Source organism: Balaenoptera ricei, chromosome 4, assembly GCF_028023285.1.
Source record: "Balaenoptera ricei isolate mBalRic1 chromosome 4, mBalRic1.hap2, whole genome shotgun sequence".
In the NCBI taxonomy this organism is placed as follows: Eukaryota; Metazoa; Chordata; class Mammalia; order Artiodactyla; family Balaenopteridae; genus Balaenoptera; species Balaenoptera ricei.
In genome coordinates, this window is record NC_082642.1 from 128,470,843 (window position 1) to 128,498,569 (window position 27,727).

Below are 27,727 nucleotides of genomic sequence, written 5' to 3' on the forward strand. Positions count from 1 at the left end.
TTCTCTCCCAGGAGAGCGATGGGCCCAGACCCAAATACAGCTGAGGAGATCAATTGTAATAAAGCTACTATTTCTTTTTCAGAACTATTCATTCTTAAATAAGGAAATGTTTGAACTAAAATCCATGGTCTGCAACATATATTACTCCCTAACTTTTCCCAATCTTTTTGAACAGTACAGGATGAGAAGGACACTAAATTGGGAAATTTCAAAGAATGGCTTAATAAATAATTGTTAAATAAATAGATGAATGAGTGAGTGAGTGAGTGAATGGAATGCTTACATAAGGATGACCACCTAATGCAATTATTCAAACTGAATTCAGGTGAAAAGTCAAATATATCTTAAAGATCCTACATAGTTCATTAGAAGGAACCTCAATAGAAAATCCAAAAAACAGTATAATTGTATTCCTGTTATTTTGCCTGCTTATCAACTAAATGAGAAAACATATTTACCTTCGACTAAAGCAAGATTTCATCTACATGAAGTTCTGTTCACTTCTTTCTTTTTATCATTAACACTGAGCAAATATACTCTGCCATATCAGGATGAGATTATCTAAAATATGATAATCTTAGCCTTAGCAAGATTCAGTTTTGTAATGTTTCTTTTTATGCAGTGCCATCTGATAACCAGGATTATTTGGAAACTCAAAGTCACTGAAAAATAGGACATCCATGTCCATCCTTACCACTAGAAATTCTATTCTACCATATAGAAGCAAGTTGAAAAATGTCTTCTGCTAACTCTGGAGACTGGGGCTAGAGGATATAGGAATTAGGGCAGGAGCAAAAGATAAGTAGTAGGTTAAGAGGGATTTTATGTATACCATTTAAACTATGGTCATTTTTCCTATGAGTATGTTTATACTAAATATGACTAGTTTAGTACTGTACTCAGATCCAGAAGCGTAATACTTAACAAAGGGATATGTGGTTTGCTTACGTATTAGTTGAATCTTTTTTCTGAAACAAAGCTATGACATACTTCCTTCCAGTGGTTCATGCTGGATATACCCATCGGAATTTCCTGGTTGTTGGTGACCATGACTCTAGGAGGTTGTGCGCTAGGTAGTTAATGGTCTGACACACACAGAGGCAAAACACAACACACACACACACCACACACACACACACACACGCACACACACACACACACAAACACCATCTGGAGGATAAGGACCCATTGTAATGTAGAGACTTCAGTTAACATTATCTATTGTTGCTAGAGCAAGGTCCATGGTCATTGTGGGGCATAACACTGAATTCCATGACACTTCACCCACATACTCACTGTGATAACACATATATGTGGATGAATCTTGTCCATTTAACAACATGCCCGAGATTCCCATTAGTGCTATTATGCTTATTATGGTCATTGTTCAATACACATCAGTTGAATGACTATTATGTGTCAGTCAAACATGGTCTGGAGATGCCAAGATAAAATATGATTTCAGTCCTATCTCACAAAGAGATTTTGCATTTCCATGGGATGATCTCCCACACAGCCTCTCAGTGAATAACTTGTCTTAATTTATAGCCCTGAGGATAATTTCTACTCCCTTCTCTCATAATTTCTTTGTGCAAGGGCTACTAACTCCCACGATGAAGTCAACATTTTAATGAATCAAAGTATAATTTTACAAAATAAACACACTGACTTCTACAAACTCAAAAAATCTCTGAGCCTAGAATATTAAAATCACTGATGTTTTAGCTCCATTTCATTGACTACTTTCCATCCTTCAAGTACTTAAAAAAAAACAGAAAACCTTTAAACATTAAATACCTTAATCCTGAAAGATGCACTTAGACTTTCATGCTTTCATTTTCTTTCTTGCCAATTTGACCACTACAAAATTCCTCACAGCCTGTACTAATCCATTTACTGAGAAAAATGAAGACTCTGTAGTTTAAAAAACTATGACGACATATTTATTATGTTCATACGAATTTTCATATCTGGTAATTGGAAGTTTGCAGCCCCTTTCATAATACTTCCTTATGAAGTCAGCCATAAGCAATGAATAAAAGAATGCACGTGTTCTCCCAGCTTGACAGAGTGGAATTACCAAAGGAGGAAGGATCACAATCCTGTGAAGTTTTGTCCTTCTAAAGAATATGAAAAATCTAATAATCAGGAGGATAATGAAACTGAGATAATAGTCTGACCTGCCCCTCTGGGGTTTTATACAACATTTTAGGCAATCAAGTCAGGTGAGAAATATCTTTTCTATCTAATATAATGTAAGAAGACTTTTGAAAGAATTAATATGGTTATTTGCTCTTAAAAAAAAAAAAATGAGTCTAGGGCATCCAGATACAGAGTACTAGAGTCCTGGCAAGAGTGAGGACTTCATGGCACTGTGGCTCAGCATGGGGTGTCAGAGAACTAATAGGGTAAGGACGATGTCTGCATGGATGGGGGACAGGACAGCAGAAGTCAAGGGAGATTCGATATATATAGGGGATTGAGTTCACTCTACTTATACACATATTTACACATAGAGAAACACACAAACATGTACATACATTTATGTATGTATTATGTGATAATAGGAGTCATGACTCTGAAGAAAATACTGATTTTAGGGTTGGGGCACAGATGCTGTAAGATCAGACTGACACATTTTATTGTCCCAGAAGCAAAGAATTACTCATAGAATGACGGAGATATGTTTGTATGCATTTACATTTACATCTGCAATTATTTACATACTTTCAAAATACCTCCCAACAAAATCTTGTTAATTACAAAGAGGAAAAGAGTAACTTTACAATTGAGTAGCTTATCAGGCATCACTTTAATTACTGATTAAAGTTAACATCATCAACAAAGGGACAAGTCAAAATTATGCACAATTTGATAGTTACTCTCAAATGTTTTAGAGATGGGGAAACATCTTTGTTATGCACTTAAAACTTTCTCTTCAGATTGAGAGTTTTCCAAAACAAAAGTTTTAAAAAAGACAAATACTGAGTAAGCAAGGAAGGAAAACTAATTCTGCGCCTGGAGAATGTAAAACTAAAAGACAGCAGATCAAATTCTGCAGAGGTTAAATTGAGCATTCCCAGGGAACTTTCCAAGGTACTAAATGATACTCATCTAACCTCACTTTGACCTTTTTATCTGAAGCCCTCTTTTTTTTTTCCACCTGTCTTTTTTTTTTTTTTTTTTTTTCCGATAAGTCTATCCTCTTGACAGTAGCTATGATGCATTTTGCTGGCACCAATCTATTACCCCTGCCCCCATCCATAATTAAGTTTCCCAGAGAGTTAACTTTAACCAGTTCAGATTTTTAATCCTGTCTACATTTGCATATGCTCCAGCTTTGGCCCACCTTCTAAATGCCTTTGGAGCTGTATCATTTAGCAACTAAGAGTAAGAAATTTTAGAAGGCATATTCCTGCGTTTAAATTCTCTTATGCAGGTCTTCTTAACTACTCTGTGTTTCAGTTTATTCATTTATAAAATAAAGTTAATAATATTACTACCTCATGCAATTTTAAGAATTAAACGATTTATTATGTTTAAAGTACTTAGAATATTGCCTGAAACGTAAGTACTATTAGCGTATTTGATGTTATTAATATCATTTTAACTGCACTGAGATATTCCAGATATTGAATATACTTTAGAAATATCAAAACCTTTGCCACCCTGCATCCTTTATGCACACATGGGAAAGTTCTAGATTGTAATGACAACTACTTTGGTTCAGGGAAATGGGGTAGAACAGAGAAATTTCATCTCCTCCAGTGCTGGGGAAGATTTTGTCTTTAAAGAGTTGCTATTCTTTCTGATAGAATGCATGCTTCCATTGCCAAGACACCAATATTCATCAAAGGCCAAGTAAGTCAAATTTGACATGTTTGGTTGATAATTTTGTCATTAATGTCAAATGTGTTGAGACAGATAAATTATTAGTGTTAAACAATTTACTTGCTGATAGCATAGCCAAAGATGAGGTTTCTAGGAATGCACTGCATTATAAAAACAGGCATATGTGATGACAACTAGATCCAACTTACTGATGTATTCCCTGGGGATTCAAACCCTTAGAAAAATATTTTGTTTGTATTTCTGACTGTTTGTAAAAAAAAAAAAAAAAAAAAAAATGGAAGAATCCTTACAGGAAAATACTTTGTAATTATGATAATCCTTGCTTATTCAAAACCATATATATACTTAAAACTAAATGGAAAAAAAACTATATAGATATATATATCTATATATAACTATATATAGATATATATATAGTCTACTTAAAACTAAATGGGAAAGTGAAGATTATAAGTACTCAAAGATAACCACTTTCCATGAGAATGACAGAACAGGCATAGAAATGTCCATGGTACTTAATATTTTCTCTGCTAGAATAGCTTCGCTGGTTTGTCTTTACTATATCTGACTTATGCATTGCCTATATGTTTCTTATATTTTTGAAATGTGTTTTATGTATCAGAAAATATTATTTATTATTGTTATCATCAATAATAATTATAATGTCATGGTGCTGATACTAATCTTATAGAACTTTACACTTGCATCATGCACCACTTTAATTAATTATGAAAAATTACAAAAATACAAAATAATATTTAGATAAGATACAAGTAAGAGAAAGAATACTCAGAAATAAATATCATGTACCCACTCATTATCTTAAGAGAGAGAATACCAATTATTTTGTAAAGGCCTGCGATTCCATCCTCAAATTCATCTTCTTCCCTAAACCCTACCACCACCCCAAATTCTACCATGGGTTTTGTTCTTATCATTGCTTTATTTTTTTTAAATAACTAGTTTAGCCTATCTGTCTGCATATATGAAAAATATTTATTTTATACAGTTTGAGCACTAGATGAAAGGAATTTCAAAATATGTGTATGTGTGTATTCTGATAGATTGATTGCTTTGCTTCATTCAAACTGCATCTTAAAAAATTTATCCTGGGTTCAAGACAGTGGAGTAGAAGTACGTGCACTCACTCCCTCTTGAGAGAGCAGCGGAATCACAACTAACTGCTGAACAATCATTGATAGGAAGATACTGGAATTCACCAAAAAAGATATCCCACATCCAAAGACGAAGGAGAAGACAAAATGAGATGATAGGAGGGGTGCAATAACAATAAAATTAAATCCCATAACTGCTGGGTGGGTGACTCACAAACTGGAGAACAATTATACAACAGAAGTCCACCCACATGAGTGAAGGTTCTGAGCCCAACGTCAGGCTTCCCAACCTGGGGGTCCAGCAATGGGAGGAGGAATTCCCAGAGAATCAGACTTTGAAGGCTAGCAGGATTTGATTGCAGGACTTTGACAAGACTGGGGAAAAAAGAGACTCCACTCTTGGAGGGCACACACAAAGTAGTGTGAGCATCGGGACCCAGGGGAAGGAGCAGTGACCCCATAGGAGACTGAACCAGACCTACCTGTTAGTGCTGGAGGGTTTCCTGCAGAGGCGGGGGGCAGCTGTGGCTAACTGCAGGGACAAGGACACTGACAGCAGAAGTTCTGGGAAATACTCCTTGGCGTGAGCCCTCCTTGAGTCCGCCATAAGATAAGACCCACCAAAGATCATGTAGCATTCAAGGCTAGATCATCTGAGGCCAAACAACCAATGGGGAGGGAACTCAGCCCCACCCATCAGCAGACAAATGGATTAAAGTTTTACTGAGCTCTGCCACCACAGCAACACACAGCTCTACCCACCACCAGTCCCTGTCATCAGGAAGCTTGCACAGCCTCTTAGACAGCCTCATCCACCAAAGGGCATACAGAAGAAGCAAGAAAGACTACAGTCCTGCAGCCTGTGGAATGAAAACCACATTCACAGAAAGATAAACAAAAAGAAAATGCAGAGGACTATGTACCAGATGAAGTAACAAGATAAAACCCCAGAAAAATAACTAAATGAAGTGGAGATAGGCAACCTTCCAAAAAAGAATTCAGAATAATGATAGTGAAGATGATCCGGGACCTCGGAAAAAAATGGTGGCAAAGATCCAGAAGATGCAAGAAATGATTAACAAAGACCTAGAAGAATTAAAGAACAAACAAACAAAGATGAACAATACAATAACTGAAATGAAAAATACACTTGAAGGAATCAATAGCAGAATAACTGAGGCAGAAAAATGGATAAGTGACCTGGAAGACAGAATGGTGGAATTCACTGCCATGGAACAGAATAAAGAATAAAGGAAGAAAAGAAGTGAAGACAACCTAAGAGACTTCTGGGACAACATTAAATGTACCAACATTTGCATTATAGGGGTCACAAGAGGAGAAGAGAGAAAGAAAGGACCCGAGAAAATATTTGAAGAGATTATAGTTGAAAACTTCCCTCACATGGGAAAGGAAATAGCCTTCCAAGTCCAGGAAGCGCAGAGTCCCAGGCAGGATAAACCCAAGGAGAAACTTGCCGAGACACATAGTAATCAAAGTGGCAAAAATTTAAGACAAAGAAACATTATTAAAACAATGAGGGAAAAACGACAAATAACATACAAGGGAACTCACATAAGGTTAACAGCTAATTTCTCAGCAGAAACTCTACAAGCCAGAAGGGAGTGGCACAATATATTTAAAGTGAAGAAAGGGAAAAACCTACAACCAAGATTACTCTACCCGGCAAAGATCTCATTCAGATTTGATGGAGAAATCAAAAGCTTTACAGATAAGCAAAAGCTAAGAGAATTCAGCACCACCAAACCAGCTCTACAGCAAATGCTAAAGGAACTTCTCTACATGGGAAACACAACAGAATAAAAGGACCTGCAGAAACAAACCCAAAACAATTAAGAAAATGGTAACATGAATATACATAATGATAATTACCTTAAATGTGAATGGATTAAATGCTCCAACGCAAAGACACAGGCTCGCTGAATGGAAGCAAAAAAAAAAGACCCATATATATGCTGTCTACAAGAGACCCACTTCAGACCTAGGGACACATACAGAGTGAAAGTGAGGGGATGGAAAAAGATATTCCATGCAAATGGAAATCAAAAGAAAGCTAGAGTAGCAATACTCATATCAGATAAAATAGAATCTAAAATAAAAAATGTTACAAGAGACAAGAAAGAACACTACATAATGATGAAGGGATCAATCCAAGAAGAAAATATAATAATTATAAATATATATGCACCCAAAATAGGAGCCCCTCAATACATAAGGCAAATGCTAACAGCTTTAAAAGAGGAAATCAACAGTAACACAATAATAGTGGGGGACTTTAACACCTCACTTACACAAATGGACAGATCATCCAGACAGAAAATTAATAAGGAAACACAAGCTTTAAATGACACAATAGGCCAGATAGATTTAAATGATATTTATAGGACATTCCACTGGAAACAGCAGATTACACTTTCTTCTCAGGTGCAAACGGAACATTCTCCAGGATAGATCACATCTTGGGTCACAAATCAAGCCTTGGTAAATTTAAGAAAATTGAAATCATATCAGCCATCTTTTCTGACCACAATGCTATGAGATTAGAAATAAATTACAGGAAAAAAACGTAAATAATACTAACACATGGAGGCTAAACAATACATCACTAAATAACTAAGAAATCACTAAAGAAATCAAAGAGGAAATCAAAAAGTACCTAGAGCCAAATGACAACGAAAACACAATGATCCAAAACCTATGGGATGAAGCAAAAGCAGTTCTAAGAGAGAAGTTTATAGCAATGCATTCCTACTTTAAGAAACAAGAAAAGTCTCAAATAAACAATCTAAACTTACACCTAAAGGAAGTAGAGAAAGAAGAACACAAAAAACCCAAAGTTAGTACAAAGAAAGAAATCATAAAGATCAGTGCAGAAATAAATGAAATAGAAACAAAGAAAACAATAGCAAAGATTAATAAAACTAAAAGCTGGTTCTTTGAGAAGATAAACAAAATTGATAAGCATTTAGGCAGACTCATCAAGAACAATAAGGAGAGGACTCAATCAATAAAATTAGAAATGAAAAAGAAGAAGTTACAATGGACAACGCAAAACTACAAAGCATCCTGCAACTACTACAAGCAACTCTATGCCAATAAAATGGACAATCTGGAAGAAATGGACAAATTCTTAGAAAGGTATAACCTTCCAAGACTGAACCGGGAAGAAATAGAAAATATGAACAGAACAATCACAAGTCATGAAATTAAGACTGTGATTAAAAACCTTCCAACGAACAAAAGCCCAGGACCAGATGGCTTCACAGGTAAATTCTTTCAAACATTTAGAGAAGAGCTAACACTTATCCTTCTCAAACTCTTCCAAAAAATTGCAGAGGAAGGAACACTCCCAATCTCATTCTACAAGGCCACCATGACCCTGATACCAAAACCAGAAAAAGATATTACAAAAAAAGAAAATTACAGACTAATATCACTGATGAACATAGATGCAAAAATCCTCAACAAAATTCTAGCAAAAAGAACCCAACAACACATTAAAAGGATCATACACCATGATCAAGTGAGATTTATCCCAGGGATGCAAGGATTCTTCAATATATGCAAATCAACCAATGTGATAAACCATATTAACTTAGTGAAGAATAAAAACCATATGATCATCTAGATGGATGCAGAAAAAGCTTTTGGCAAAATTCAACACCGATTTATGACAAAAACTCTCCAGAAAGCGGGCATAGAGGGAACCTACCACAACACAATAAGGGCCATATATGACAAACCCACAGCAAACATCATTCTCGATGGTGAAAAATTGAAAGCATTTCCTCTAAGATCAGGAACAAGACAAGGATGTCCATTCTTGCCACTATTATGCAACATAGTTTTAGAAGTCTTAGCCACATTGATCAGAGAAGAAAAAGAAATAAGAGGAATGCAAATTGGAAAAGAAGAAGTAAAACTGTCACTGTTTGCAGATGACATGATACTATACATAGCTAATCCTAAAGATGCCACCAGAAAGCTACTAGAGATAATCAATGAATTTGGTGAAGTAGCAGGATACAAAATTAATGCACAGAAATCTCTTGCATTCCTATACACTAACAACAAAAGATCAGAAACAGAAATGAAGGAAACAATCCCATTCACCATTACAACAGAAAGAACAAAATACCTAGGAATAAACCTACCTAAGGAAGTAAAAGACCTGTACTCAGAAAACTATAAGACACTGATGAAAGAAATTAAAGATGACACAAACAGTTGGAGAGATATACCATGTTCTTATATTGGAAGAATCAACATTGTGAAAATGACTATACTACTCAAAGCAATCTACAGATTCAATGCAATCCCTATCAAATCACCAATGGCATTTTTTACAGAACTAGAACAAAAAAATCTTAAAATTTGTGTGGAAACACAAAAGACACCAAATAGCCAAAGGAATCTTGAGGGAAAAAAACAGCTGGAGGAATCAGACTCCCTGACTTCAGACTATACTACAAAGCTACAGTAATCAAGACAATATGGTACTGGCACAAAAACAGAAATATAGATCAATGGAACAGGATAGAAAACCAAGAGATAAACCCACGCACATATGGTCAACTAATCTATGACACAGGAGGCAATGATATACAATGGAGAAAAGACAGTCTCTTCGATAAGTGGTGCTGGGAAAACTGGACAGCTACATGTAAAAGAATGAAATTAGAACACTCCCTAACACCATACACAAAAATAAACTTAAAATGGATTAAAGACCTAAATGTAAGACCAGACACTATAAAACTCTTAGAGGAAAACATAGCAGAACACTCTTTGACATAAATCACAGCAACATCTTTTTGACCCACCTACTAGAGTAATGGAAATAAAAAGAAAAATAAACAAATGGGACCTAATGAAACTTAAAAGCTTTTGCACAGGAAAGGAAACTATAAACAAGATGATAAGACAACCCTCCGAATGGGAGAAAATATTGGCAAGTGAATCAACGGACAAAGGATTCATCTCCAAAATATATAAACAGCTCATGCAACTCAATATTAAAAAAATAAGCAACCCAATCAAGAAATGGGCAGAAGACCTAAATAGACATTTCTCCAAAGAAGACATAGAGATGGTCAAGAAGCACATGTAAAGCTGCTCAACATCACTAGTCATTAGAGAAATTCAAATCAAAACTACAATGAGGTATCACCTCACACTGGTTAGAATGGGCGTCATCAGAAAATCCACAAACAACAAATGCTGGAGAGGATGTGGAGAAAAGGGAACCCTGTTGCACTGTTGGTGGGAATGTAAATTGATACAGCCACTATAGAGAACAGTATGGAGGTTCTTTGAAAAACTAAAAATAGAGTTACAATATGACCCAACAATCCCACTACTGGGCATATACCCTGAGAAAACCATAATTCAAAAAGACACATGCACCCCAATGTTCATTGCAGCATTATTTACAATAACCAGGTCATGGAAGCAACCTATATGCCCATCAACAGACGAATGGATAAAGAAGACGTGGCATGTATATACAATGGAATACTACTCAGCCATAAAAAGGAATGAAATTGGGTCATTTGTAGAGACGTGGATGGACCTAGAGACTGTCATACAGAGTGAAGTAAGTCAGAAAGAGAAAAACAAATATCATATATTAATGCATATTTGTGGAACCTAGAAAAATGGTATAGATGAACTGGTTTGCAAGGCAGAAATAGAGACACAGATGTAGAGAACAAACGTATGGACACCAAGGGGGAAAAGCAGGGGGTGGGGGTATGAATTGAGAGATTGGGATTGACATGTATACACTAATATGTATAAAAAAGATAACTTATAAGAACCTGCTGTATAAAAATAAAATAAAATAAAATACAAATAATTTTTTTAAATAAAAACAAAAAATTTATCTTTGTTAATGTAAGAATCTGATTTATTAATGTATACTGTGATAGAATATTCCATTGAATGCATATAAACAAAATTAATTTATTCATTTATTTATTCTCTAAATGCTTATTAGGATGATTTGCAGTTTTTTGTTTTTTTGTTTTTTTTCTATTACAAGAAGTAAGTACTGTTAGGGACATTTTTGTACATTTCTCTAGGTTCACATGTGCAAACTCATCTTTAGAGTGTATAATTAACATTGATGAGTAGTAGCGTCTATCTTCAACTTGTCTATAAAATTCAGATTTTTTTTCAAAATATTTTAGCTCTCACCAAAAGAGTAGAAATTTTTCCATTGCTTCTAATCCTTGATAGCATTTGGTTTTGTCTGATTGTTAAATTTTTGTCAATCTGGATGTGAAATGATATCTCATTATGTGTTTAATTTGTGTCTAATTTGCATTTCTCAGGGAACTGTCAAGCAGGAGCTACAGATTTGGAGGAAGCAAGAGACACAGCTGCTGTGAGAGTAGCCCCCAAATTAGAAAGAGGGTATGATATACCATGGCTTTTCCTCCCCTCACACCCAGCATTCAATAAGTGCCCCCAACTGGAAAAACCTCCCTGGGAATCTGAGATTAAGGAAGCCTGGGGGACTGATTACCTGATATACAGATCAGGGCAGAGAAGGGCAGGAAATGAATCTGAAATTAAGTAGGAAATTTACTATCATAGCTATACGACATTTAACGTGTTACTGAATGTCTCTTCCACTAGAAGACAAGCTCAATAACGAAATGCATTTGTGTTTATGTTACTCCCTTTGCTTAGAAGAGTCCCTGGCACATAAAAAATATTCAGTAAATATTGCATGAATGAATGAATGAAGAATGGTCAAGACCCACACAGATCATCGCCTTTCACGTATTTAAATATTCTTATTTGAAAATTGAATTATTAATAAAGTATTATAATTTAATTTTTAAGACTTTATTTTTAGATCAGTTTTAGGTTCATAGAAAAATTGAGAAGAATACACAGAGATTTCTCATATACTTCCTGCCCGCCACACATGCATAGCCTCCTGCATTATCAACACCCATCCCCCACCAGAGTGGTACATTTGTTAAAATCGATGAGCCTACATTGACACATCATAATCACCCAAAGTTCAGAGTTTACATTAGGGTTCACTATTGCTCTTGTACATTCTTATGGGTTCTGACAAATATGTAGTGACACGTGTCCCCACTGTAGTATCATACAGAATAGTTTCACTACCCTAAAAATGCTCTGTACTCTCCCTATTCATCCCTCCCTCTCACAACCCCTGGTGACTATTGATGCTTTTGCTGTCTCCATAGTTTTGCCTTTTCCAGAATGTCGTATAGTTGGAATCATACAGTACGTAGCCTCCTCATATTGGCTTCTTTCACTTAGTAATATGCATTATTTAATTTTCCTCCATGTCTTTTCATGGCTTGATAGCTCATTTCTTCTTGATGCTGATTAATACTCCTTTGTCTGGATGTATCAATACCACAGTTTAGCTGTCCATTCACCTACTGAAGGACACCTTTGTTGCTTCCAAGTTTTGGCTATTATGAATAAAGCTGCTAAAAAACATCTGTATGCAAGTGTTTGTGTAGATAATGAATATGGGACATAGGAGAAGATGATTTTCAAAAGTCCCTGTACTTCTGAGATAATTTTCCAAGATTTAATAATATTCTGAAATTCATTCTTCTCCTATCTCTGGCATAGATATCAGGAATCATTCACTCATATCTTACCTCCATGTTTATTTCTGCCACTAATAAAATAACAAGCCCCTATCCATCCATTATCACCACGGCTCTCTTCCCCATGCATTCGTATAGATCCTCTCTTAGCCCAGTCCTCTACCCTAGTTACTGATATTTTTTCATTGTGCTTCTTAAATCCACTTTTTCTCCTCTTTCATTCCTTTAGAGTTATGTTTCTTCTAGTTCTACACATGGCTGACTTATTTTTATGTGTAAGATATTCACTTAAGTGTCATTTCCTCAAAGAGTCTTTCTCGGCCCATCCTATGTACTCTGGTCTTTTTCTCTTGATTATCTATCTGTGCATTCTTTCATATCAATTGTCATGTTCTGTAGTTACTCTGAATTCTATTTGTTTTCATATTTATCTCTTTCAACCCATGGGAGCAGGAAATATGTAGGTTTATTTCATGCTGTATCTGCAGAGACTAACATAGTATCTGACAGCTCCATACATTTATGAATCTTCCAGAGGTACCATTTCTTTCTTTCTCAGATAAATAAATTAGTTTAAAAATTACAGACAATTGTGATTTTCACTAATATACAACTATCATATCATACTGAATTTGCGTGTAGTGCATAATGTTGCACAAGTGTGTACCCTCATGTTAAGGCGACAGAAAAAAATTTGACCTTGCCTTCACATGCAACTCTTTGTATTGGTACAATATTTTTTTTTTTCTCCAGGATATTGATCATAGTAAAGACAAAAGTAACTTATTGGCTACCAAAAATTATCTAAATCTACTTTTGCATTATAAACATCCCCAGTTTCTTCAATAGTGTAAGCATATCATATTTTGGCTCTCCTTACCCTCCAAGTCATTCTTCTCTAGAAATACCCCAGGTTATTATATTCCTCTTAAAGTGCCAAGTCTGGAAATTGATAGCACAGAGGACAGCAAGAGAATAAACTCTATCGCTCTGCTACTTTTGAAAAATATAAATCCCTATATTTTGAAAAATATAAATCCCTTCCTTCGTGTTTTTAGTATCTAACAGGAAAAAATACAAATATTGATCTCACCCATTTCAAAAGCTGAACATTTTTAAATATTTAAAACATGAAAATGTTAGAAATATTTTTATAGACATTGCTTAATATTCATTATTAATTGCAATTTACTTATTCATTAAAAATGCCTATCATCTAGTGAGTTAATTTAATTTATTGGACAAATGAGGAATATTTCAAGTTTTTTGACTAGCTTTTCAGAATTAAAGAAAGAGTTAAATACAAAATTGTAATGATAAAATTAGATACATAATTTTTAAATGGTCTTACATTATTTGAAAACTATGCCATTAGAGCTTTGAATCAGATTTTGAGTGGAGTAATATTCTTAAACTCTATGTAACCAAATATGTGATAGTTGAGGAAACTGAGACTCACAAAATTAAACCATTTACCCAGGATATGACAGCAGCAGAACCAGTGGCAGAATTCCAGACTTCCGACTTATAGTCTGTTTCTTCTTCAGTTATACCGTGTTGTTGCATATCCAGGAAGGATAATCCCACAAACTGAAAATGAAATGATTATTTAAGAAAACCTACTGCCTATTTTGTTATGAGAGATAAAATGATGCAGTTTAAAGATAACACTGTTTACAGTCTAAAGACAGGATTTCAGCATCCTATTCTGATACTGACCAAGTGGTACTGAGCAAGTCACTTAATTTTGTTGAGCTGGAGTTTCCTTAGAGGATGATAATGAAGATTACATAGGAGAATATTAGATATATCTTTAAAACCTTGAAATATTATCAACTATTTTTTAGCATCTCAGTCCTACTTTACTTCATATATAATGTCAATCCTTTCATGCTCCTGGATAAAAGCCCTCATAACAAAAAAAATTTATTAGGTTATTTAGACAAACATTTCTTATTTGTCCAGCACATATAGGGGCAAAGTTATTTTAGATGATAACTTTTTACAATGTTCATCAAATACATAGATTTCCCCCTTTTTAAATCAGATTGAATACATTAGAAAAACCCAAACTATACAATGTTGTTAATGAGATGATTCTGAAGATATCTTACAATATATGTATCACAAAATCATTTTTATGACTATCAGTTTCATGGGGCAATGTGTAAAGAAAATGATTTTATATGCTAAAAACTTTGCAGTTGTTTAAATACTAGATATGTTACAGGTTTATTATGATTGTAAGATATCTTGAAGGAATGATCAAACCAAGGGACAAATCTATTGAATTTTAAGTTCGTTAGTAGATCAATGAAATATGTCACTAAGATTCTTGTATTGCAAATCAACATTTATTTGGAAATCATAAATTTGAATACCTCTCTTGCTTAAAGAATCTTAATTCACAAAAACTAATATAGTAAATAATATGGATATAAGGAAGTGATGCCATTACAAAAGCCATTGAAGTAGTACATTGAAGAAGTTCATTTTCAGGATCCTGTTCAGTGTTCTATCAGTTTTCCCTAAAAAGAGAAAATACAAAAGCTGGAAGCCAAAGAGTTATATGCATTAGAGACTTTTTGTGCTAGGAGGGTAGGAGCTATTAGATCATAATGCTAGAGACTTTTTGTGCTAGGAGGGTAGGAGCTATTAGATCATAATGCCCATAATTTTGTGAATATAGAATTGTTTCCTATACCATTACCCACTTCTTTGTCTGGTTTCCATAAATGGCTCAAGCAAAGGGGCTTTTTACTATGTCCCTTAGGAAACAATTCCTCAGCCTAATAGACCTAACAAGGCTGCCTTTTCTATGATAGTCACTCAAAAATTTCCTATATTCAATTCTATTCCATTACTTCTGGTTATTTTCTCCTGACTAACTTAAAATTTGCTCCTTCTCCCCTCTTTTTTACTCTACAGATACTTTCAAGTGATTGAGTTTCCCATTAGTCTTTTCACCAAATTAAATGCATACTATTTTTTAGTCTCCACCCATTAATCATTTCATTTAGACCCTTAATTATTTTTATTGTTCCTTCCTGAAATTTCATTTGTTCACATTTTTCTCACATTGAGAAATCTATATTCCTTCTCTATATTGTGGTCAATTTTAAAATAAATTTCACTGGTTTTATTTCTGCTTAGCCTAATCTCACCTCCAAGAGATGATTCTTTTCTGTTGTCCTCAATAACACTTATGCATAGTTGTACTTTACTAACCATGTTATTAATTATGCATCCTGATGCAATTTCATAAGCTTCTTAATAGGATATATTGCTTCCCCACCTTTTTGTGACCCATAGAGTTCATTGAACAGCTATGTACAGTTAATTTTAAAAAGCAACTGGTTCATCAACTTTAGCCAGGAACTGCTCTTACATAAGCCCCCAAAGGAATATCATTCTTAAGAATGGAATCATGGAGTAGTTTTAGCTATCTAAATTCCTGTAACAATGACTTCCTTCCCACCTAAAAAATATGCTCAGGCTTTCCAACCTAGAGCAATCTCAAGGGTGATTGAAACATACTTAGCCATAGAATCTAGTATTTCACAGTCTATCAAGAATTATTGCTTGAAATTAGAGGACCATTGCATCTGATGAAGATTTCCAGATAAAATGCCAATCTTTGAAGCAGACATAAAGCATGAGATGTTTATCAAATGAAATATTTAAATCTCAGTGGAGAGGTCACAGCTCACAATGAGAATGAAAGTACAGTAGGTTATTTGTTAGGTCGAGCGGAGACAGATCCAGAGAGTTCCTTTTCCATGTAGGGAAAGATAGTAGCCAAGATTGGAGTGTTCCATTGAAGGGACTCTGCACAGTCCTGGATAAAGGGCAGGGTCAGAGGAAAACTGAGGGCTTAAAAAATGTTGAAAATGGAGAGAGAAAAGTGATGTCCATTCCTTTTTAAGATATGCTTCTACCTTAACTTTCTAAATGTCTTCATTTTCTAGAGGCTCAGAGAATTATGGACAAGAATAAATTCCAAAAGATAGAACCCAGGTTGAAATATTGTAAGTCCTTTTTATTTTTCTCTGGCACATTGTCTATAGACCAGCCATACAGTAATGATACTATTGTGAATATGATCTATAGTAATGCTGACCATGTTGGAAACTCAATCTGGAGTAGCACATGGTATGAACCACATCCTTCCCGGATAATATAAGAAGATGGGGCTATGATTTTTCCTATGCTGTTTTAGTAACTCTTTGTAAATAGAATTCCCTCTATGGACAACCACACAATGGGTCCAGAAGATATTAATAATAGTGTTATTTCAGGGCAGTAATTTGTTGTCATGGGTCAATGATTCATTTCAGAATGCTCTATAACTTGAATGAGCAATAATATAATTAACATATGAGATTTAAAATATTATAGCTGAATCGTTCATAAAAGCCTAATCATTTATTTTCTGCAAAATTAGTTCTCAAAATTTGTTGAGAGATTCTACATTGTTGCTCTTGATGATAATAATAGCAAAATCATAGATTTTTTCCATTTTACATACCTTTCTCTAACTACTATTAAAATACATATGCCCAGTAAAAAAGCAAGTCATTTAAATTTTGCAAATTTAAGCAATGTGCTGTTTGTGTTCTATATTAGTTCATAAATCCTTAACAAACATCATCACTGAAACAGAGTTTATTATCTATTTTTGCAGCACCCTCTTGAACACTGTATTTCTATGAAACACATTATCACATGATTTTTTATAACTTTTGTTTTACTTGTAGTCAATTATCAAACATGCTTTCACAGTAATACTTATCTAAACATTTGTATATGAGTTATTTATTTGGTTATGTCTACTAAGCATTGTGTTTTAAATTTTGTAACAAAAGCAAATTAATTAGTGGTCATATTTTGTTGAGATTTATTATTCATGATCTGCATCTATTTCTAGTATTTGTTTCCATTATATTCTAGGTGTTTTAAGATTTGTTGTTAATCCTTTATACTACCTCCATCATTTTCTTCTGTTTTGAACAGGTTGGATTTAATGATCTTTTTTTAGTGGGGTAGTAATCAGTCTATAATTCTATAATGAGATAAATTTCATTTTCATATAAATGTTTTAATCTGAAGGAAGGTTAATTTTATTTTTTAACATCAGTAATTCTATTGTTTTTGTTTGATTCTTTGATTATTTTAAAGTAAATATTGAATATAGTATATAAAATTATTTGTGGGAATTTCTTCCTGTATCTAAAAGCAAAACATGATGGTTTTAGGATTACCAGAATTTTATAATCAATTGAATATGTTTCTATCTCCTCTGCCTTCTATACTTTGTATGGGAAAAATAAATGTCTTGAAAATTCAAATCCAAGATGAGCCCAAATTAGGTAGCATGATCATTGTGGCCCCTAAATTAAGTGTTTTTTGATAGATATTGTTTTCCATTAAGATTCTGAATGGAAACTTCAAATACCGCAAATTTTGAAATGACTTAAAAGGAGAGTTAAGGCTATTCTTGATTTGGAGCTGTTGTCTTACGATTACACAGATGTAGCTATGGGGACATTGCATCTCAACTCCTTTCAAAAGTGGTTACCAAGCACAAGGAACTCTGCTCAATACTCTGCAATGGCCTATATGGAAAAAGAACCTAAAAAAAAAAAAAAGAGTGGATATATGTATATGTATAACTGATTCACTTTGCTGTACACCTGAAACACAACATTGTAAATCAACTATACTCCAATAAAAATTAAAAAAAAAAAAGAAATGGGTACCAAGAATAGAAAATAGTTTCTAGTTACTGTATACAGAAAGTATTGTTAGTTCATAGAATCTAATTTCTTCAATTCCATACTGTATCAGGATTTCCTAGACTGCTGCAGTGACTAATGCTCCCCAAGTCTCGGGTGCTTACCAATATTAAGGTTTATTTTTCACTCATACAATATGTCCATCATGAGTCATTTGTGGCTTTATTCCCAACCCATGTAAACCAAGCAGCCTCTACTGAAAACAACCCATCAACAGGTAATGGGGAAAAGACATTATAAGCCACATGCTATTCTTAAAATTCTGCCAAAATTTCATTGATCACAGCTTTTCACATAGAGACGTGTGATCCTCTTGAAAGAAGAGGCACTGCAGGGAGAAGCGCTGCAAGTTAATATTTGTCAAACATTAATCCACTCTAGTACATACAGCAAAAGTATCTTTCATTTTGTTAGGTGCCTGGAATACCCAAGTTTCTCTTCCATGCGAAAGGATACTATAATAGATGTTCAAACATGCAAAGGTGTTAATACAGAGATAATTTATCCTATAACACACACACACACACACACACACACACAGACACTATATGTATCCTATAACCTATATGTGTGTACACAAATAGGTTGTAACATATATGTTATATATTTTTCCAAATACTTATTAAGTGAACTAAAATTTTAAAATGCAATTCAATCCAAAGTTTTTTTCACCTGATATTCTGCTTATTGAACTTTTTATCTAACCATGTTTGCTAAAAAAAAATTTACAAGCGTGTTTATCTTATTTAGTTTAATTATTTATTTCTCTTGATAAATATATGATTCTTGCACATTTTGGTGATTTTTTAAATTTTTATTTTATTTATTTATTTTTTATACATCAGGTTCTTATTAGCTATCTATTATATACATATTAGTGTATATACGTCTATCCCAATCTCCCAGTTCACCACACCACCGCCACCCCTCCGCCGCTTTCCCCCTGATTTTTTTTATTAGGATATTTAATTATTTTCAAGGTATAATCATAAACAAAAGTTATTTCCTTTGTTAAATCTAGCATACTAATATCATTTCAGCATGAGTTTTATATTGTTTATCCTTACTCGAATTTGTTCTGACTTTGTTTATTACTTGAATTTGTTCTGGCTCTTTTGTATAATTTCAATTATGGAGTCCATTCCTTCTCAGTGAACACTTTTATAATTTAGTTCATTGAATAATGTGATTAAACAGTCAATTGGACATACCTATATCATAAAATACCATGTGTAATAATGCCATTGTCTTTACCTTTTTTCTATCTGATCATAATTTAATGTTGAGTCTGCATCCAGAGTTCTAGAATGCCCTCATTAAGTAAAGTTTTCAAACAAGAGTTTTCTTCCTTAATGGGAATGGATGTAGAAATACACACTAATATTTTAAAATTAGTAAATATTCTTGTTAGAAAGAAATAAATTACTGGCTTAATTTGGCAAAGTAAACCTAAATTATCCCAGTGAAAGATTTTATATTTATTTTTTAAAAGTAAACCTTCTTAGAATTATCATTTGGTGCCAAGAATTTACAGAAATTTATCATAATTCATGCCCTTATCATTAACTTTCTGACCAAAGAATATGTTTAACCTATTTTGCATGTTTTTGTAGAATGATACAGTTAACATTTTAACTCACACATATCATGTCTTCATCCTTCTTGTCTTCACCATTTCTCCCTTTCTAGGCATTTTTGCACATTTATGTGCATAAATAGAATTGAGATGTTCTCATAGATAAATAGGCCACTCAGCTTAATTTAAACAAGCATCTTTTGTCCAAATGTAAATTGGATTTTGTAACCCTGCATGGGATCTGAAAAGTACTTAGGTTCAAAGGTCAAATTATATTCAATATATGAGTGTCTATGGCCAATATCTCTTTTTTGATAGAAAAAAGAATCATAGACTCGAAGAGTACCAGAGTAACATTTTTGGGGTTGTCTTACCATCTCTTCTTAATGATAGCTCTGCAAATAGTAGAAGTCAACTATCATATTTTCTAAAAATCTTTTCCCTGGGTTAAACATCTTTATTTTCTTAAGTCTTTTTTACGTGCCACTGTCAGATCCATCACTATCTTGGTTTATAACTTGCTCTCTAGTTTTCTTTCTTTCTTCCCTTCTTTCTTGCTCCCTCCCTCCCTCCCTCCCTTCCTTCCTTTTCTTTCTTTTTTCAACATGGGGCCTAGAATTTGATAAGCTCTGAACTGTGGAGAGTAGTTCTACTACTATCTGCCTTGATCATAACACAGAACTTGGCTGACTGCAACCTAAGATAGTGTTATTAGGTCTCACACCACACCATTAGCTTGTATTGACCTTGTGGTTGGTGTAACCATACAAGTGGTTTCTCACTGATCTCTGAACTTAATTTTCAAACATTCTATTACTCAATGTTATATTTCAGCATTAATGCATTTAGCCTTTTTTTTTTTTTAAGTTTTGAGTGTCCATTTTCATAGTCAGTTAGTTTTTCAAATTGTTGGCTTTCTGGCTCAGCTATACCTCAGCTGTGCATTTGATGAAGATTCTTTCACTGATAACATGTTAAACCTCACAGGATCAAGTGCACAAGCTTATGGCAGGACATCTGAGGTCCCCTCAGGTTGATACTGATGAATCAACACAGTAAGTCCAATTGTTTCATTACCTACAAATCCACCTAAATGCACTATCATACCGCCAATTTTTCTCTACCTTGGTTAAAATGAAATTATTCAACCCCTGGTCAAATGTTTAGCTGGAATCAAGACAAACTTCTTCTAAGACATTCTCATGATCTAAAAGCTGCTTAACTTAGCAAAAATAGAAAGTAAGTTTTGCTATGTATGATTCTTTCTCAATAAACCTATGCCCTTTCTCCTTGCTCTAAAATATCCTAATTGTTTACAGATTATTTTAAGAGCCTATTCTTGAAATTTTCCTGGCAGTGCATTATTCTTATTTGTTTATTTACTATTTTAGAAACTTGGTGTTTTTTTATATCTCCTTGTAAATTTTTAAACAAATATTAAAGAGAGAGTTGGTGATCATGTTTGTACTTTACAAAAATGGATATAAAAATTTTCCAGTACTAAATAGTTGAGTAAGGTTAAAATAGGTAGGTGTTTTTTACTTATTTTTTAAAATTTATTTATTATTATTATTATTTTTTTTTTTTACACATCTTTATTGAAGTATAATTGCCTTACAATGGTGTGTTAGCTTCTGCTTTATAACAAAGTGAATCAGTTATACATATACAATATGTTCCCATATCTCTTCCCTCTTGCATCTCCCTCCCTCCCACCCTCCCCATCCCACCCCTCTAGGTGGTCACAAAGCACCGAGCTGATCTCCCTGTGCTATGCGGCTGCTTCCCACTAGCTATCTATTTTACATTTGGTAGTGTATATATGTCCATGACACTCTCTCACCCTGTCACATCTCACCCCACCCCCTCCCCATATCCTCAAGTCCATTCTCTAGTAGGTCTGTGTCTTTATTCCCATCTTGCCACTAGGTTCTTCATGGCTTTTTTTTTCCCTTAGATTCCGTATATATGTGTTAGCATACTGTATTTGTTTTTCTCTTTCTGACTTACTTCACTCTGTATGACAGACTCTAACTCCATCCACCTCATTACAAATACCTCCATTTCATTTCTTTTTATGGCTGAGTAATATTCCATTGTATATATGTGCCACATCTTCTTTATCCATTCATCTGTCGATGGACATTTAGGTTGCTTCCATGTCCTGGCTATTGTAAATAGAGCTGCAATGAACATTTTGGTACATGACTCTTTTTGACCTATGGTTTTCTCAGGGTATATGCCCAGTAGTGGGATTGCTGGATCGTATGGTAGTTCTATTTGTAGTTTTTTAAGGAACCTCCATACTGTTCTCCATAGTGGCTGTATCAATTTACATTCCCACCAACAGTGCAAGAGAGTTCCCTTTCCTCCACACCCTCTCCAGCATTTATTGTTTCTAGATTTTTTGATGATGGCCATTCTGACTGGTGTGAGATGATATCTCATTGTAGTTTTGATTTGCATTTCTCTAATGATTAATGATGTTGAGCATTCTTTCATGTGTCTGTTGGCCATCTGTATATCTTCTTTGGAGAAATGTCTATTTAGGTCTTCTGCCCATTTTTGGATTGGGTTGTTCGTTTTTTTGTTATTGAGCTGCATGAGCTGCTTGTAAATCTTGGAGATTAATCCTTTGTCAGTTGCTTCATTTGCAAATATTTTCTCCCATTCTGATGGTTGTCTTTTGGTCTTGTTTATGGTTTCCTTTGCTGTGCAAAAGCTTTTAAGTTTCATTAGGTCCCATTTGTTTATTTGTGTTCTTATTTCCATTTCTCTGGGAGCTGGGTCAAAAAGAATCTTGCTGTGATGTATGTCATAGAATGTTCTGCCTATGTTTTCCTCTAAGAGTTTGATAGTGTCTGGTCTTACACTTAGGTCTTTAATCCATTTTGAGTTTATTTTTGTGCATGGTGTCAGGGAGTGTTCTAATTTCATACTTTTACATGTATCTGTCCAATTTTCCCAGCACCACTTATTGAAGAGGCTGTCTTTTCTCCACTGTATATGCTTGCCTCCTTTATCAAAGATAAGGTGACCATATGTGCGTGGGTTTATCTCTGGGCTTTCTATCCTGTTCCATTGATCTATATTTCTGTTTTTGTGCCAGTACCAAACTGTCTTGATTACTGTAGCTTTGTAATATAGTCTGAAGTCAGGGAGCCTGATTCCCCCAGCTCCATTTTTCGTTCTCAAGATTGCTTTGGCTATTCGGGGTCTTTTGTGTTTCCATACAAATTGTGAAAGTTTTTGTTCTAGTTCTGTGAAAAATGCCAGTGGTAGTTTGATAGGGATTGCATTGAATCTGTAGATTGCTTTGGGTAGTAGAGTCATTTTCACAATGTTGATTCTTCCAATCCAGAAACATGGTATATCTTTCCATCTATTTGTATCATCTTTAATTTCTTTCATCAGTGTCTTATAATTTTCTGCATACAGGTCTTTTGTCTCCTTAGGTAGGTTTATTCCTAGATATTTTATTCTTTTTGTTGCAATGGTAAACGGGAGTGTTTTCTTAATTTCACTTTCAGATTTTTCATCATTAGTGTATAGAAATGCAAGAGATTTCTGTGCATTAATTTTGTATCCTGCTACTTTACCAAATTCATTGATTAGCTCTAGGAGTTTTCTGGTAGCATCTTTAGGATTCTCTATGTATAGTATCATGTCATCTGCAAACAGTGACAGCTTTACTTCTTCTTTTCCGATTTGGATTCCTTTTATTTCTTTGTCTTCTCTGATTGCTGTGGCTAACACTTCCAAAACTATGTTGAATAATAGTGGTGAGAGTGGGCAACCTTGTCTTGTTCCTGATCTTAGTGGAAATGGTTTCAGTTTTTCACCATTGAGGACAATGTTGGCTGTGGGTTTGTCATATATGGCCTTTATTATGTTGAGGAAAGTTCCCTCTATGCCTACTTTCTGCAGGACTTTTATCATAAATGGGTGTTGAATTTTGTCGAAAGCTTTCTCTGCATCTATTGAGATGATCATATGGTTTTTCTCCTTCAATTTGTTAATATGGTGTATCACATTGATTGATTTACGTATATTGAAGAATCCTTGCATTCCTGGGATAAACCCCACTTGATCATGGTGTATGATCCTTTTAATGTGCTGTTGGATTCTGTTTGCGAGTATTTTGTTGAGGATTTTTGCATCTATGTTCATCAGTGATATTGGCCTGTAGTTTTCTTTCTTTGTGACATCTTTGTCTGGTTTTGGTATCAGGGTGATGGTGGCCTCGTAGAATGAGTTTGGGAGTGTTCCTCCCTCTGCAATATTTTGGAAGAGTTTGAGAAGGATAGGTGTTAGCTCTTCTCTAAATGTTTGATAGAATTCACCTGTGAAGCCATCTGGTCCTGGACTTTTGTTTGTTGGAAGGTTTTTAATCACAGTTTCAATTTCAGTGCTTGTGATTGGTCGGTTCATATTTTCTATTTCTTCCTGGTTCAGTCTCGGCAGTTTGTGCATTTCTAAGAATCTGTCCATTTCTTCCAGGTTGTCCATTTTATTGGCGTAGAGTTGCTTGTAGTAATCTCTCATGATCTTTTGTATTTCTGCAGTGTCAGTGGTTACTTCTCCTTTTTCATTTCTAATTCTATTGATTTGAGTCTTCTCCCTTTTTCTCTTGATGAGTCTGGCTAATGGTTTATCAATTTTGTTTATCTTCTCAAAGAACCAGCTTTTAGTTTTATTGATTCTTGCTATTGTTTCCTTCATTTCTTTTTCATTTATTTCTGACCTGATCTTTATGATTTCTTTCCTTCTGCTAGCTTTGGGGTTTTTTTGTTCTTCTTTCTCTAATTGCTTTAGGTGCAAGGTTAGGTTGTTTATTCGAGATGTTTCCTGTTTCTTGAGGTAGGCTTGTATTGCTATAAACTTCCCTCTTAGCACTGCTTTTGCTGCGTCCCATAGGTTTTGGGTCGTCGTATCTCCATTGTCATTTGTTTCTAGGTATTTTTTGATTTCCCCTTTGATTTCTTCAGTGATCACTTCATTATTAAGTAGTGTATTGTGTAGCCTCCATGTGTTTGTATTTTTTACAGATCTTTTCCTGTAATTGATATCTAGTCTCATAGCGTTGTGGTCGGAAAAGATACTTGATACGATTTCAATTTTCTTAAATTTACCAAGGCTTGATTTGTGACCCAAGATATGATCTATCCTGGAGAATGTTCCATGCGCACTTGAGAAAAATGTGTATTCTGTTGTTTTTGGGTGGAATGTCCTATAAATATCAATTAAGTCCATCTTGTTTAATGTATCATTTAAAGCTTGTGTTTCCTTATTTATCTTCATTTTGGATGATCTGTCCATTGATGAAAGTGGGGTGTTAAAGTCCCCTACTATGATTGTGTTGCTGTCAATTTCCCCTTTTATGGCTGTTAGTGTTTGCCTTATGTATTGAGGTGCTCCTATGTTGGGTGCATAAATATTTACAATTGTTATACCTTCCTCTTGGATCGATCCCTTGATCATTATATAGTGTCCTTCTTTGTCTCTTATAATATTCTTTATTTTAAAGTCTATTTTGTCTGATATGAGAATTGCTACTCCAGCTTTCTTTTGATTTCCATTTGCATGGAATATCTTTTTCCATCCCCTCACTTTCAGTCTGTATGTGTCTCTAGGTCTGAAGTGGGTCTCTTGTAGACAGCATATATATGGGTCTTGTTTTTGTATCCATTCAGCCAGTCTGTGTCTTTTGGTGGGAGCATTTAATCCATTTACATTCAAGGTAATTATCGATATGTATGTTCCCATTCCCATTTTCTTAAATGTTTTGGGTTTGTTATTGTAGGTGTTTTCCTTCTCTTGTGTTTCTTGCCTAGAGAAGTTCCTTTAGCATTTGTTGTAAAGCTGGTTTGGTGGTGCTGAACTCTCTCAGCTTTTGCTTGTCTGTAAAGGTTTTAATTTCTCCATCAAATCTGAATGAGATCCTTGCTGGGTAGAGTAACCTTGGTTGTAGGTTTTTCTCCTTCATCACTTTAAGTATATCCTGCCACTCCCTTCTGGCTTGCAGAGTTTCTGCTGAAAGATCAGATGTTAACCTTATGGGGATTCCCTTGTGTGTTATTTGTTGTTTTTCCCTTGCTGCTTTTAATATGTTTTCTTTATATTTAATTTTTGACAGTTTGATTAATATGTGTCTTGGCGTGTTTCTCCTTGGGTTTATCCTGTATGGGACTCTCTGTGCTTCCTGGACTTGATTAACTATTTCCTTTCCCATATTAGGGAAGTTTTCAACTATAATCTCTTCAAATATTTTCTCAGTCCCTTTCTTTTTCTCTTCTTCTTCTGGGACCCCTATAATTCGAATGTTGGTGCGTTTAATGTTGTCCCAGAGGTCTCTGAGACTGTCCTCAGTTCTTTTCATTCTTTTTTCTTTATCCTGCTCTGCAGTAGTTATTTCCACCATTTTATCTTCCAGGTCACTTATCCTTTCTTCTGCCTCAGTTATTCTGCTATTGATCCCATCTAGAGTATTTTTAATTTCATTTATTGTGTTTTTCATCGTTGCTTGGTTCCTCTTTAGTTCTTCTACGTCCTTGTTAAATGTTTCTTGCATTTTGTCTATTCTATTTCCAAGATTTTGGATCATCCTTACTATCATTATTCTGAATTCTTTTTCAGGTAGACTACCTATTTCCTCTTCATTTGTTAGGTCTGGTGTGTTTTGACCCTGCTCCTTCATCTGCTGTGTGTTTTTCTGTCGTCTCATTTTGCTTATCTTACTGTGTTTGGGGTCTCCTTTTCACAGGCTGCAGGTTCGTAGTTCCCGTTGTTTTTGGTATCTGTCCCCAGTGGGTAAGGTTGGTTCAGTGGGTTTTGTGGGCTTCCTGGTGGAGGGGACTATTGCCTGTGTTCTGGTGGATGAGGTTGAATCTTGTCTTTCTGGTGGGCACGTCCACGTCTGGTGGTGTGTTTTGGGGTGTCTGTGGCCTTATGATTTTAGGCAGCCTCCCTGCTAATGGATGGGGCTGTGTTCTTGTCTTGCTAGTTGTTTGGCATAGGGTGTCCAGCCCTGTAGCTTGCTGGTCGTTGAGTGAAGCTGGGTCTTGATGTTGAGATGGAGATCTCTGAGAGATTTTTTCCGTTTGGTATTACGTGGAGCTGGTAGGTCTCATGTGGACCAGTGTCCTGAGGTTGGCTCTCCCACCTCAGAGGCACAGCCCTGATGCCTGGCTGGAGCACCAAGAGCCTTTCATCCACACAGCTCAGAATATAAGGGAGAAAAAAATAGAAAGATAAAAAGAGGATAAAATAAAATAAAATAAAGCTATTATAATAAAAAATAAGAAAAAAATTATTAAGAGTAAATGTATTCAGAAAAAAATTTTTTTAATTTTTAAAAATAGATTTATTAATTTTTTTATAGTAAAAAATAAGAAAAAGATTTTTAAGAAAAAAATTTATTTAAAAAAAATTTTTAATTTTTTAAAATAAAAAATATGAAAAAACTTATTAAAAAATTTTTTAATTTCTAAAAATAGAAAATACGGAAAAAATTATTAAGAAAGCATATATTAGGAAAAAAAAAATTTTTTAAGTAAAAAAAAAAAAAATGGACGGACCTAACCCTAGGACTGATGGTGAAAGCAAAGGTATACAGACAAAATCTCACCCAGAAGCATACACATATACACTCACAAAAAAAGGAAAAGGGGAAATTAATATATCCTGCTCCTAAAGTCCACCTTTTGAATTTGGGATGATTCGTTGTCTATTCAGGTATTCAACAGATGCAGGCACATCAAGTTG